Genomic DNA, 12,591 nt, shown 5'->3' with positions numbered 1-12,591 from the left:
GCCTATAGGACTCTCGGTTGTGCTAAAGCAGGTAAAATTATAAACTGTGAAGGAATGTTAACATCTCTGACAGTCCTGATGTATTGCCATTCAAGCTTTGTTTAGAGCTGAGCAAGTTAGCATAGCTCAAGTTGACTGGCACCTGACTATAGTGAGTTGCCCCCAATCTGATCGGTGTCACTTAATCATGAGTATCAGCTGACAAATTGATTGATTGCTGATTAATTTGTTCCAACAGTAAAATCCTTTTGTTTTTGAGACATTCTGGACTGAGTGATTTAGGTTAATAGAGGCTTATTGTAAAATGACTGTTCTATAGTTTGTTTTTAATATCTAATAATCCAGTCTGACTCTCTTCCCTGACCAGTCCGCACTGCTGCCTTCTGGGCAATGATGTCCCTTGAGGACGATTGAGATTAAAATATATCCATTAAAATATGTTCTCCTCTCTTGGGCCTTTTCTCTGGGTGGGCTGGGCTTAACATTTGAATACCTGTGAAAAATGTTGTGACCTGTTGACTTTTGTTCATGAGCCCTACATAAAAAAAATGGGACAAGCGTAGTGCTTATCGCACTACAGACTGTACCACACCAGACGGGAAAAACTGTAACTTGTATGACTGTTTGTTCAAAATGCATGAAAAGAAACCTAGCCTTATGCATTTGGGGGTTTGTTGCTCTTATCCAGCTGTACTGCACTCATACTGAACCATCCATATCCAAGGACTGTTGTGAACTGAACTGTGACTTCTGTGTAGCATAACTCTCCTAGCTAGAACAGTGCCAAATAATCAATATCACAACAGAAAAACACAAGAAACTGTCCCTGAATCTCTATTAAACATCAGAAGCAGTGATAAAACTGGGGTGGAAATCACACCATAAAGGCGTCTTTAAAACGTTAACACAACAGTGGAAGCCCAGGACTGTCTGCACTACAAGAAGAGAGATCGTGTCAGTCAGGAGTATAATGAGAGGGTAAGAAAGGGGAGATGGCAGCAATATTAGAACCTGCCAATCTCTGACATTTAATCAGACACGTAACCGCTAGTTAAATGGTTTATCGGACACCCATAACCTGAGCAGGCTAGCTTGACTACTGTTACTAGGCGACAGGTGTCAGGAACTACAAGAAGCCAGTGTGTGTGTGTGTGTGTGTGTGTGAAGCCAGGCATGGGGCAGGCGACTCAAAGAGCCACCAGATGGAAACTGGATCCACTCTCAGTGTCTAGGGTCGATTCATTATTTAGTGAACCAACCTGATCCACCAGCCGTTCCACAGCGAAAAAGAATTTCATCACTGCATTCTCGCAGTGCGTTTCGTCTGAACCAGACTTTGCTGATTTCTAAAGCTCTTAATGGGGCAGCACCTTCATGCATGATCAGAATGCCTGGCGCATCTTGACAGTCATTTTTTACCATCATCAAACATCATCAAACCGCTTTGGTGAAGCGCTTCAAGCATGAAGTATAAAACACAGCATGCAGCATTCTGCTATAATGAACTAAATATCTACTAAACCTCCTTTCCTGTGCTGTTCATCAGCCGTTACAAGTCTTCAAAGAGGTTATAATACTTTATTCTGTGTCACATTTTCTGCATGTATTATTTCTTTGTGCAGTAAGACTTTACTTGCTCTAACCGGTGCTCCAAAGACCATTAATAACTCAACAAACCTCTGTTCTTCTTCTACATATGATGGACTTTACTGACAAACACATCATTCTCAATTCTTCCCTGTATTTTTCTTCACTCTCAAAATAAAGGTGACACAAGGGAATACCATAGATGAACCACTTTTGCTTTTTCCAATAATGTTTGCATTACGTTAAAGACATTAGCTGCACTCCAAAGCCTAGGCTGCAGCTGAGGAAGGCTGGGTCCTCGATAGGACTGTCCTATGAAGACTTTTGGGTCACACAATGAAATGCTGCATGGTGACATCACCAGGCTGATTTTTCTCTCTCTTTTTTTCCTAATTTGGTACTACCAATTAACCCACTTGTTCATAACTCCCTCTAGCACTAGTACATTAACATTTACATTTATGGCATTTAGGCTGACGCTCTTATCCAGAGCGACTTACATGGTTACTGGTATTACAGAGGCGAGCCAATGTAGTGTTAGGAATCTTGCCCAAGGACTCTTATTGGTGTAGCGCAACATAGCCACCCAGACCGGGAATCGAACCCCAGACCGGGAATCGAACCCCAGTAGTTGAAGTAGTAGTGCTCCCAATACTAGGAGGGCAAGGAATTAACACATCTCGTCCAATACAAGTGAAGCCAGTTACCGCCTCTTTTTAAACTGCAGTCAATGCAGCTTCATTAGGCAGCCAACACACTAGAAGGAAGGCACAGGGTCGCCAGGTCCAATGCACCAGCTAACAGACGCCTGAGCCAGTGATTAGGGGAGACAGGACCTTCTGTCACTGTGACCTAAGGATTTCTGGTTCGCATCCTGGGTCATGCTGCCTGCCATCAGCAGCCGGAGCCTGAGAGAACACAACTGGTGGAGAGACGGCTCTCTCTCCTCACATCACTTCAGCATGAAGGCGTCCGCTAGCCGAAGCATTAGAGTTGGGTATCAGTCACTTTCATTCTAAAATGTTTGGTAGCCCGGTGACAATGTATTGGTGGCAATTTCGAAGAGAGATGGTGGTTGGTTGCATTCGTTTCGGGGGAGGCAAGTACTCTCCCCACATCACATGTACTGATGAGGACTTAGGTGTGGGTTGGGCTACTGAGTATCTGAAATTGGGGAAGAGAAAAATTAAGTAAAAGTTAAATAACAAACAACCCCTTTACACAGTATTGGGAGGGGGTCACGTAAAGCCAGCCAGACACATCTTTTCAAACTGCTGTATTGAATAAAAGGTGCTATATTATTATAATACTCTTATTATTATTATTATTATTATTATTATTATACATCTATAATTGTCATAAAAGTACAAATTTATTTTGCTTTATCCCTCTGCACAGGCAGGGTTAGTAGATGTGCACTTAAAAAAAAAAAATAAATAAATAAATAAAACACCAAGGCTGTAGTTTAAAACCTTATTACCAATTTACAAAACCCTAGTCCTTCGTTACATAAGTTGGAGTTAAAATGAAGTGAGTACGAATCAAAAAGCGGGAGAAACACATGGCGATTCAAGTCCCGGCAGATTACATGGTAGGAAAAATAACTGCAGATGATTTTGCAAAATGAAATAACAGGCTGCCTAATACGCAGAGTTTGGTTTGTGAGGCGGTCCCTGGTGCGGGTCAGAGCCGCAATCTTGGCAGCGAATTGGATTCCGAGCAAAAAACTGGGGCGAGTGAGGGGGAAAGACAGACAGACAGTCAGACAGTGGGGGAGAGAGAGAGAGAGAGAAAGAGAAATGGTCACATTTGTTTTCATTTGGCCCGTTGTTGCTTCCTGGGTGTGATAATGAATGGAGTGCCCTGCTCTGCTCCTATAGCCGCACACGCGCACACACACACACACACACACACCTTCCCCTCTGCCACAACCTGCTGTTGCATCTCATTCTGCACCCTGTCACCCGATCCTGCTCCATGTGCCTCACCAGGCGGGGCCAACAGTCCAGCAAAACAGCATAAATCATGGCAAATTAAGAGCATCAAGCCAAAAACAAGCCTCAAAACATTTATAATCACTTTTTCATCCTTCACGATTCCCAACCCCTGGCAGTGCTAACTTTCATTTTATTATACCACTAAAATGACGCACTGTAATGATGTGTATAGTGGTCTGCAAAAGTCAGAGAGCCAATGTATTTCATTTTCAGTCAAAACAGCTCTTAAGTACAAGTTCTTCATTTGGAAATGAGATCTGAGAAACTGTCTCCCATTGATAAACAGCACTTAATGCTTTCATCTTTGAAAGAGGGGAAAATCAATCGAGGAGTGAGAAGACAACCATCGCTGTGGGTCTGAATGGATGTGTAGTAGAGATGGAGGCTGCTGTTGCCATATCAAAACTAACAAAATGAAGTGACCACCCAGCCCAGAGTCCAGACCTCTACATCAATAAATGTGTTTGGGATGACAGAATGCTAAGAAGAAGCAAGAAATGAAAACAACTTCTTAGACTAAACTTTGGAGGTGTGGAAAACACTGAAAGTGAGTCTCTTGAAAAGAATGCAAGCTGTAATAAGTATGGATGCACCGATTCGACTTTTTCCTTTTCCAATACCAATACTTATTACATCAGCACTGACGTAAACTTACAAAAATTACTTTACTAACTTAGTAAAGCAAAATATAACAAATCAGCACAGATATAAATTAACTAAAAATGCTATTAATAATTGCTAGTATTGGACTAGTGCATCTCTAGTAATCTGGAGCTGTAATGACTAATCATATTGGGAGGGGTGGTATTTTGAAGTGAACCGATCCTGAACAATTTTAGGAGACCATTAAATGGTAATTTATGAGTGCACATCACACAAGTAGTCCAGCCGCTCATATACATGACAGAAAACTATAGGCATTATTCTTTAAAGAATAAAGATGATGATATTTCTTCTCAAAACTCACTTGTGCAGTTTTCACAAAATTTTTTTTTAATTATTATTATATAAACAAGGACTATGGGTTCCACCGTTGTAAGAGCAGAGCTGTGAACAATTCTACAGTATAAAAACACATCAGAAACATGACTTTTCTTAGGAAGACACTGGTAAATAAGGCCCATTGTTTTGAGTAATTGCCTTTAATGATGTTGCATCATATTTAACCATCTCCCACAGTAAACAAACACAAACAACCCTTAAGGCTGATTCATACCTACTACGAATGTGAACAAGTCACAGTGTGCATGCCGTAGAACCTTCAGAACCTCTGATCGATGTAATCTTATCAATAAAATCTTGCCATTTAATCGATTAATTGCAAATACAGTCCAAACACTAGCATTACAGAGATCAGAGCTGGATCAGGCTTAATTCAGTCAACAGCTGATTCATTCATACATACCAAGGCTGACCTTGGTATCAACAGGTATATTCAATTCAAAGTAATTAAATCATAATCATCTACTCACTGACTCATATCTGGTATTGATTCAAACATTTTGAGGACCTGAAGCATTCAGTAAGCCAGCAGTAATGAATACTAACTATCAAATCACACCATGCTTTTGCTTTTGTCATCAAATAAGGTCTTTCTAAGCAAACTTGAGAAAATACACCTTTATCTGAAGCCCATTCATTAGCTTTGCGTCTAAGCGTGTATAATGTCTGTTCTAACAGATAAAAGGACACCGCAGGTGGTATCTGTGAGCACAAAAAGTGGCACAATCTGGCAAAGAAATAACAGAGAGTCACTTAGACTCCAAAGCGAGCTGAGTGCCTGCGCTGCAAAAGGTGGGATAGCTGATGCTGGCTGGATGACAGATAGAATTAGTCTCAATCACAAAGACGACTGATCCTTCTGCACAACCTGCAGAACTGACAGACCATTCAGCATCACACTGCAAATACCGTGGTTATAGCTGGGCCTTTTGATGGATATTGACTTGTTCTTACTTCATATTTACGGGATTGATTTGTGTTCATGTAGACAGGATACACTTTAGAAGAAGCCCATAATGTATCTATTTAAGAAGTGCAGATGCTTTAGACAGATGTTAAGGTTCTTTAAACTTTACAAAGTCAAAACAAAACATCTATTGAAAATATTCAATATCCTTAAAACCATAAAAAGGGATTTCTTCGAGCACTAAATGGTCTGATGGACTAAAATGTTGCCACTATCCCTGATTCGAATCCTGGGTCATGCTGCCTGCCATCAGCAGCCGAAGCCAGAGAGAGCACAACTGGCCTAGCACTCTCCAGAAGGGTAGATGTCTCTCTCTCTCTCTCTCTCACCACATCACTTCAGTGTGATGCTGGCCAGCTAATTATGTATCTGCTTGACGATGCATCAGAGCTGGGTACCTGGCACTTTCCTCCAAGCATGTTGGTTGCCCGGTGACGCTGCCTCAGTGGCAGTTCAAAAAGAGGCGGTAACTGATTGTCAGATAAGGCATGTGTCAGTCAGTGGTGGTCAGTGGTGCAACAGATAAAACCACTAGCTGCCAGTAAGCTATTACACCATGTGGGAGACCAGAGTTCGATTCCCAGTCTGGATAACCTTATGCTGCGCTACATCAATAAGAGTCCTTGGGCAAGACTCCTAACACTACATTGGCCTACCTTTGTAATACGAGTGACCTTGTAAGTCGCTCTGGATAAGAGCGTCAGCTAAATGCCGTAAATGTAAATGTCGGGAGCATCACATGTGACGGTAGGAGTACTAACGAGTGGGTTGGTTAATTGGATAGAAAAACAGCATAGTTGGCTGATTTCCCAGCTCATACAAGCTTATTAAACCTGGCAATCAATAGGTGAGTTGAATTGGGTGTGTCTAAGCAGGAAAACTGCCCAACCCTGATTTAGAACCATAAAAGAAATTCATATGAACATTTGAACGTCTAAATGGTAAGTAAGGTAAAGTAGATCCACCTCTGGATCTTTATGGAGGCTTTAAAAAAATAAAACGAAAACTGCTCTCTGTGTTTCTGTAATTGTTGCCTGAGGCAAAAATTGGCCAATTCTGGTCTCCAATTTTCAACTACTGCATGTTTTCATGCAAATGAAAGCATTACTAAAACACTATATTCACTGTACTTTTCACTAGTATGTTATTTTGAGTTTTCCCTTTGCCTGTTCTAGCATGCTAGCTTGTTTTTATACCCTTGGTTAGGTCACTTTAGTTTAGGGACACCTTAGTTTATCCCATATCAATGGCCTGTGGTAGCCTAGAGTTTAGTGCTCTTTCTGACCTCTTTTTAACGCACACACTCAGACACTTTCCTGCAAGCACTGTCACCAACCTCCCCTCCCCAGTCCCTAAAGGACGTCTGTGCCAGGCCTGTCGCATGAGTGGACGTGATGGATTTGATGGTAGCTGGAGCAGACAGTGTGTGTGCCTGTGCGCTGAGGCTAAACTGAGACTTCAGCAACTCCACTCTACGCTAACTCTCACCAAACACAAGCAGCCTACACAAATAACAGCCTGGACTGCTCCGCCACTCAGATCAATGACTGCAAGCGCTATTCTGCTCTAATAAGGCTGTATACTGTTAGTGGCTGCTGAGCCTTTTTTTAGGCCCATAAATATGTGTAAATGGTCATTGGAGTGATCCAACATGAGAGCTACGTTAGCGCCAGGACACTTCAACAATCCTAAGTAGCTTATTTAATGAAGGGATCTGGCATCAAGGATAGTTTTAGTATTCTGGGCACATTTTTATTCTATACAGTGCACGTTCCCGATCATAAATATGCTCTAATAGAGAGAGATTCTGAACTGAAAGGCATCCTATTATTAAGCTCACGGTTCATTGAGTCTCAAAGTGGAAATGCCTTTCATATTGTCCAATACACTCATCTGCGGCATTAGGGGACGCTCACACCTTGCTTCTTGCAGACGTTAGCAGAGAATTTTAGTTTAGTGTCGCTATAAGAGGATATATAACAAAGACTAATAATGAATAATCTGTCAGGTTTGACATAGCTTTACCCTGCCAGAGATAGACAAATCTTTAGCCTGAATGGCAGAACTGAAGCACTACATGCAGTAAATGCTGTGTTGAAAACATGTAGGCAAAAGGACTTGCAGGAGTAACAGCTAATCCAGCTCACATTTTAAAGGAACAGGTTCAGTTAAATAAACCATTGTGCAGTAGGCAATACTGCTATCCAAAGTACATGCAACTCTATATCAACTGCATGTAGTGAAGGATAAGGAAAATGGCACTGCAGTCACGGTTAAGCAGAAGGGCTGCAATAAACGACTATTTTGACAGTCGAATAAGGTACATAGATGACTGAAATTAATATGAATTAATCAATGAATTAATAGAAAATTACTCAAGGTAGTAATCATTTCTTAAATGTGGCTTTTAACTGTTTTTTCTGGTTGCACACGTGTCCACAGCCACCAGCCCTTTTTGAACTTCCACCAGTCCTCGGAGGAAAGTGCTGGGTACCCAGCTCTGATGCACTGGGTAGCAGACCCCCGTGTCAGCCAGCATCACACAGTGAGAGCCATCTACCCAGTGAGACCCATCTAGCCAGTGTGCTCTCTTGGTCTCCGGCTGCGGATGCTGATGGCAGGATTAGAACTAGCGATCCCCAGGTCATAGTGGCAGCACCACTCGAAGCCCTTTAAATTTAGCTTTCTAACTAGGGGTGGGTAGTATGACGTTATATTATCGTATTGTGATAAATTGTTGATACACAATATCCTTTTCTAATATCCATTATCATTTTTGAAGAACACTGATCAACTACATGTTTAATTTCAAACAGTATAATTAGAGCTCTTTAAACAGATTAAGTGCAGCATATTTTGGGGGAAAAAAACACTGTGTTACACTGTTTTTAAGAATCTGTGGTTACTGATGCATTTTATCAATGATCACGTTTATCGCAGTTAATATGATAATAATATCTTTAAATACCATCATATTTTATACTGTTGCAAACTAATAATGAAGAAAAGAAAAGAAAAAATTCAGTTTTATATAAACTTTTCTGATAAAATTAAAAAGAAATAAAACTCCAAGGATGTGCAAAGTAGCCGCAATCCCCAATCAAATCTGACCTTCATATTTTCCCAAAATATTTAAAAAATAAAAATGAAGACAAATGTTACACAGTAACTTAAGCTTAAACAAGTATTTCTTGTAACTGCTATGGTTGCATTCATGACTTTTATTTTATCATGTTCTGTTTGTATGTATTAGTGACTTAATTAGACACAATCTGTTTGTTTACATTAGTGACATTTAATAGCGGAGTCCATCGTTAAAGTGGAATCTTCTCGTTTTGACACTCAGCCCGTGTCCATATGAGACTCACACACCTCACACTAATTTAACTCCGCTCTCGCTGCAGAGGTGTGATATTAAATACATTATTTGTGGTGTTATGCAAGATTCTGTAGATCTGTCTTACTGCTTTAACAAATGTTCTCTCACTACAATCCCCAGCATGCTGCACGCAAATACGGCATACAGTCATCAGGAACCCTAACTCTGAGTACAGAATTACTGATCGCTAGCGTCCCACTAATGGAGAGGGGTTAATAAATAAATTAAAAATAATATTTTAAACAGCCTGTCCTGCTTCTGCTCCACAGTACTAGTAGTTTTTATAGGCTCCACCCACGTTCAAGACACATCCTGAAAAAGGGGTCTCTTGAGTCTTTAAACAGGACAATTCTGCCCTAGAGTGTACTGTATGAGACAAGCTGGCATGCTGACAACAGATTTAGCAATGGACACATTTTTCAATTTGGTCAGAGTTCCTCTTTATATTTATGCGTTCTGAGATCCAAAATTTGAATGGAAGCACTTGGCCGCCTGACAACTGACAATTAACAGCACACCTCTTTCTCGAGCAATACGATTGCTGTGTTTTTACACATCCAACACATCCGATTTTTTCACTGTGCTTATTGCATTCTGCATCAGTGCCAGAAGCAGTGTAATTTGGATCACTGAGGTAGTAAATGTGTTGGAGGGAGTCTTGCCCAGTTCTCTGTGTTTCTGCACTCTCTCACTCTTATTAAGACATCAACACTGATTCGCTCCAAACTTGGCGATGCTTTATATTGATTTGCATCTCGTTTGGTGTAACACTAATCTGATTTTAATTGCTAATTGTTGTGACAGATCTTGCGTCCTATTCTATATTCCGGGAGAGTGAGCGAACGTGTGGAGAATTACAATGGTACACCTAAAACACAATCTGCCATGCCAACAGAGAAAGCACTGGGCTTACATTTGTCTTGTATTTTAGTTTAGTTCATCCCTAAGGTACATTTGTGCCATTTGTGTGGGTCTGCGTACCGAAATCAGCAAGACTATGTATACAGTAACTTTTTCCGAACTCTCTTGGTCCCTTCGAATTAAGACAGGCAGCTTCTGCTTCTCTGGCTTGTGTAAACGAGCTGTAAAGAGCTTGTTTAAATGGCAGCTCTTTATTGTGCCAAAAACACCAATCAGCCATTACTATTAAAACCACCTGGCTTATATTGTGTCTGCTCTATTAAATCTCTGAAGGTGTCCTGTGGTATCTGGACAAACGCAACCAAGATCTAAATCTGAATCCACTTCAGGAGGTGGTCTAAGACGCATTTGACAACCAAATCCCCTTGCAGTACAACCAAAACCCCACCTGGTTTTCATGCGTCTTGAATATGAGGATTATATCTGTATAAGGCCAAGCCACATACAAACTGCAAATGTGTAAACACACTAAAGATCCAAATCTGATCGCTCAAACCACTTTAGGACGGGTCTGAGGTGCATTTAAGCCACGTTATAGCGCTGTAAACACATCCGTTTCTCCAAAATATATTCAACAACCGAAACCCTTCCCAGTACAACTAAAAACCATCCCAGTACAACCAAAATCCCTTCCAGAACAAATGGAAACCCCTCCTTCCAGTGCAACTAAAACACCAGTAATAACTGCCACACAACAAACGGATCTGCATATTCTGTCGGACTAACCAGATACAATCCAGATAACAGCCACATGAAGTGACCAGGTGTAAACCAGGCCTTAGATGTTAGCAGCAGATCCTATAAGTCCTGTAAGTTGTGAGGTTGGGCTTCCATGGATCTCATCAGTGAGCCTTAGGTGCCCATGTCCCGGTTACTGGTTTACTGGTTGTCCTTTCTTGGAGCTCTTTTGGTAGGTACTGACCACTGCATATTGGGAACACTCCACAAAACCTGCCTGATGTTTTGAAGATGTTCTGACCCAGTAGTCTAGACATCACAATGTGGCTCTTGTCAAAGTGTCTCAGATTCTTACACCTGCCCATTTTTCCTGCTTTTATCACACTACCTTGTAAGCGAACTCAGTAGTGCCCAATATGTAGATCCCAGCGCTTGGCAGAAGCCATTGCTTCAATGCTCTTTATGTAACCGGTCAGAGGTTTTAACAGTATGTTTTAAAGCTGTGTTTACATGCCACATGTAACTGTACTGCACTGTATTTCAAAATGTGAGGAAAATTTCATTCTACATGATCTGGGCCCTTTGAGCAGTCAGTCAAGCCTGAACGCCTTAAAGGTGGAAACCCAAGAGAACAGTGGGACCCCTAGCTCTTTCCTTTACCCCTAGGCACGGACATGTGCCCTTCTCCCATAGTGTCACAGTCTCGCTCTCCCTCTCTCTCTCCCCCTCTCTGTCAAAGCCACTATTCATCAGCCCATCATTGTTCCTCTTCATCTCCCCTCTCTGTCTCCTACCTCGTACACCCCTTCACTCTCCCACCTCCCTACTTGCCACTCTTCCACTGCTGTTCATCAGCCCTGTCTGTTACCGGTCCTCTTCCCTCCTTCTCGGAGTAAAATCTCACTCTCTGTGAGAGAGAGAGAGAGAGAGAGACAGTGACAGCCAAGACAAAGTACAGCCCGAGAATCAAAGGTGGACTAGACATCAGTTAACCACAAAGACGCTTCCTGCTGACCAGGGCATGCCTGTCTCACGAAGCATGTTCAACAAAGTTCCAGCTCCATGTAAACCCATCAAATGCCAACTCGTTTTACCCCAGTGGCTGGGTTTAGACGCTCAAGCTATGATTGACCTTATCAAACCAAATGCCGGCATACATCCAGAGGCTTCAAGTCACCCTGAACTCATTTACACATGCGGCTAGACACATATACAGCACGGGTACGTCCAAGCTGGTCAAAGAGAAATGGATTAAACATGTAGAACTGCAGTGTTCTAAAGACTGTTACACTTCCGTGCAACCTGGGTCTCCAAGTTGTTCAGACATTACAATATGTGGCAGTGATGATCCCTCCTTTCTGATTTCTTTCTGTCTCTTTTCTTATGTACAGAGATGCCCAGTTCCAGCTGTTCCATCCTGGTACTGCCAGACTTGGCTCTTCATTGATTCATCCTCACCTCACTGCATGACTATACCACTCCGGTGACGTCTAGAGGAGGATGGGTTCCCCTTTTGAGTCTTGGTTCCTCTTAAGCTTTCTTCCTCTCTGTCCAAGAGAGTTTTTCTTTGCCACTGTTGCCACTAGCTTGCTCAAAAGAGACTCCAACCCAGATCTCTGTAAAGCTGCTTTGTGACATTCGCTGTAAAAAGCGCTATATAAATGAAACTGAAATGAACTTAGTTGAGTTAGATGATAGTATTAGAGATGGAAACGTCCACCAGCTACGCATTTTTTCCCCTAGAATATGTGGTATTTCTTTAATTAGTCAATCCTAAGAGATCCTTGTTCAACCACTTAACAGATTTACAAGCCAGCGTTGGTTTAAACATAATATGTAGCATATCTGACTCAAACGCATATTCGTCGAATGTGTAAAACTGATGTGACTAGCATGGTAAAGGTTTTTACCACCATTCACCACATTAGCGCTAGATAAGGAGCCCTTTTCCGTTGTGTTTCCAATCTGAAAAGCTCCACAGTGCAGTTCTGCATGGGAAAACATTACCCCTATCTGCTGGTTAAGTTAAAAAAAAGCACATTTCAGCTTGAGAGATGATG

General features: G+C 41.6%; 1 protein-coding gene across 1 annotated transcript in view; it reads right to left on the bottom strand.

The window, feature by feature from the left end:
• cdh23 (cadherin-related 23) overlaps positions 1-12,591 on the bottom strand; it is a 358,315-nt gene that overhangs the window by 318,045 nt on the left and 27,679 nt on the right. The window lies entirely within an intron of this gene.

The sequence above is a fragment of the Salminus brasiliensis genome, chromosome 4 (genome assembly GCF_030463535.1).
Source record: "Salminus brasiliensis chromosome 4, fSalBra1.hap2, whole genome shotgun sequence".
Taxonomy (NCBI): Eukaryota; Metazoa; Chordata; class Actinopteri; order Characiformes; family Bryconidae; genus Salminus; species Salminus brasiliensis.
The sequence above is the reverse complement of the archived record's forward strand: the minus strand, read 5'-3'. Positions and strand labels throughout refer to the sequence as shown.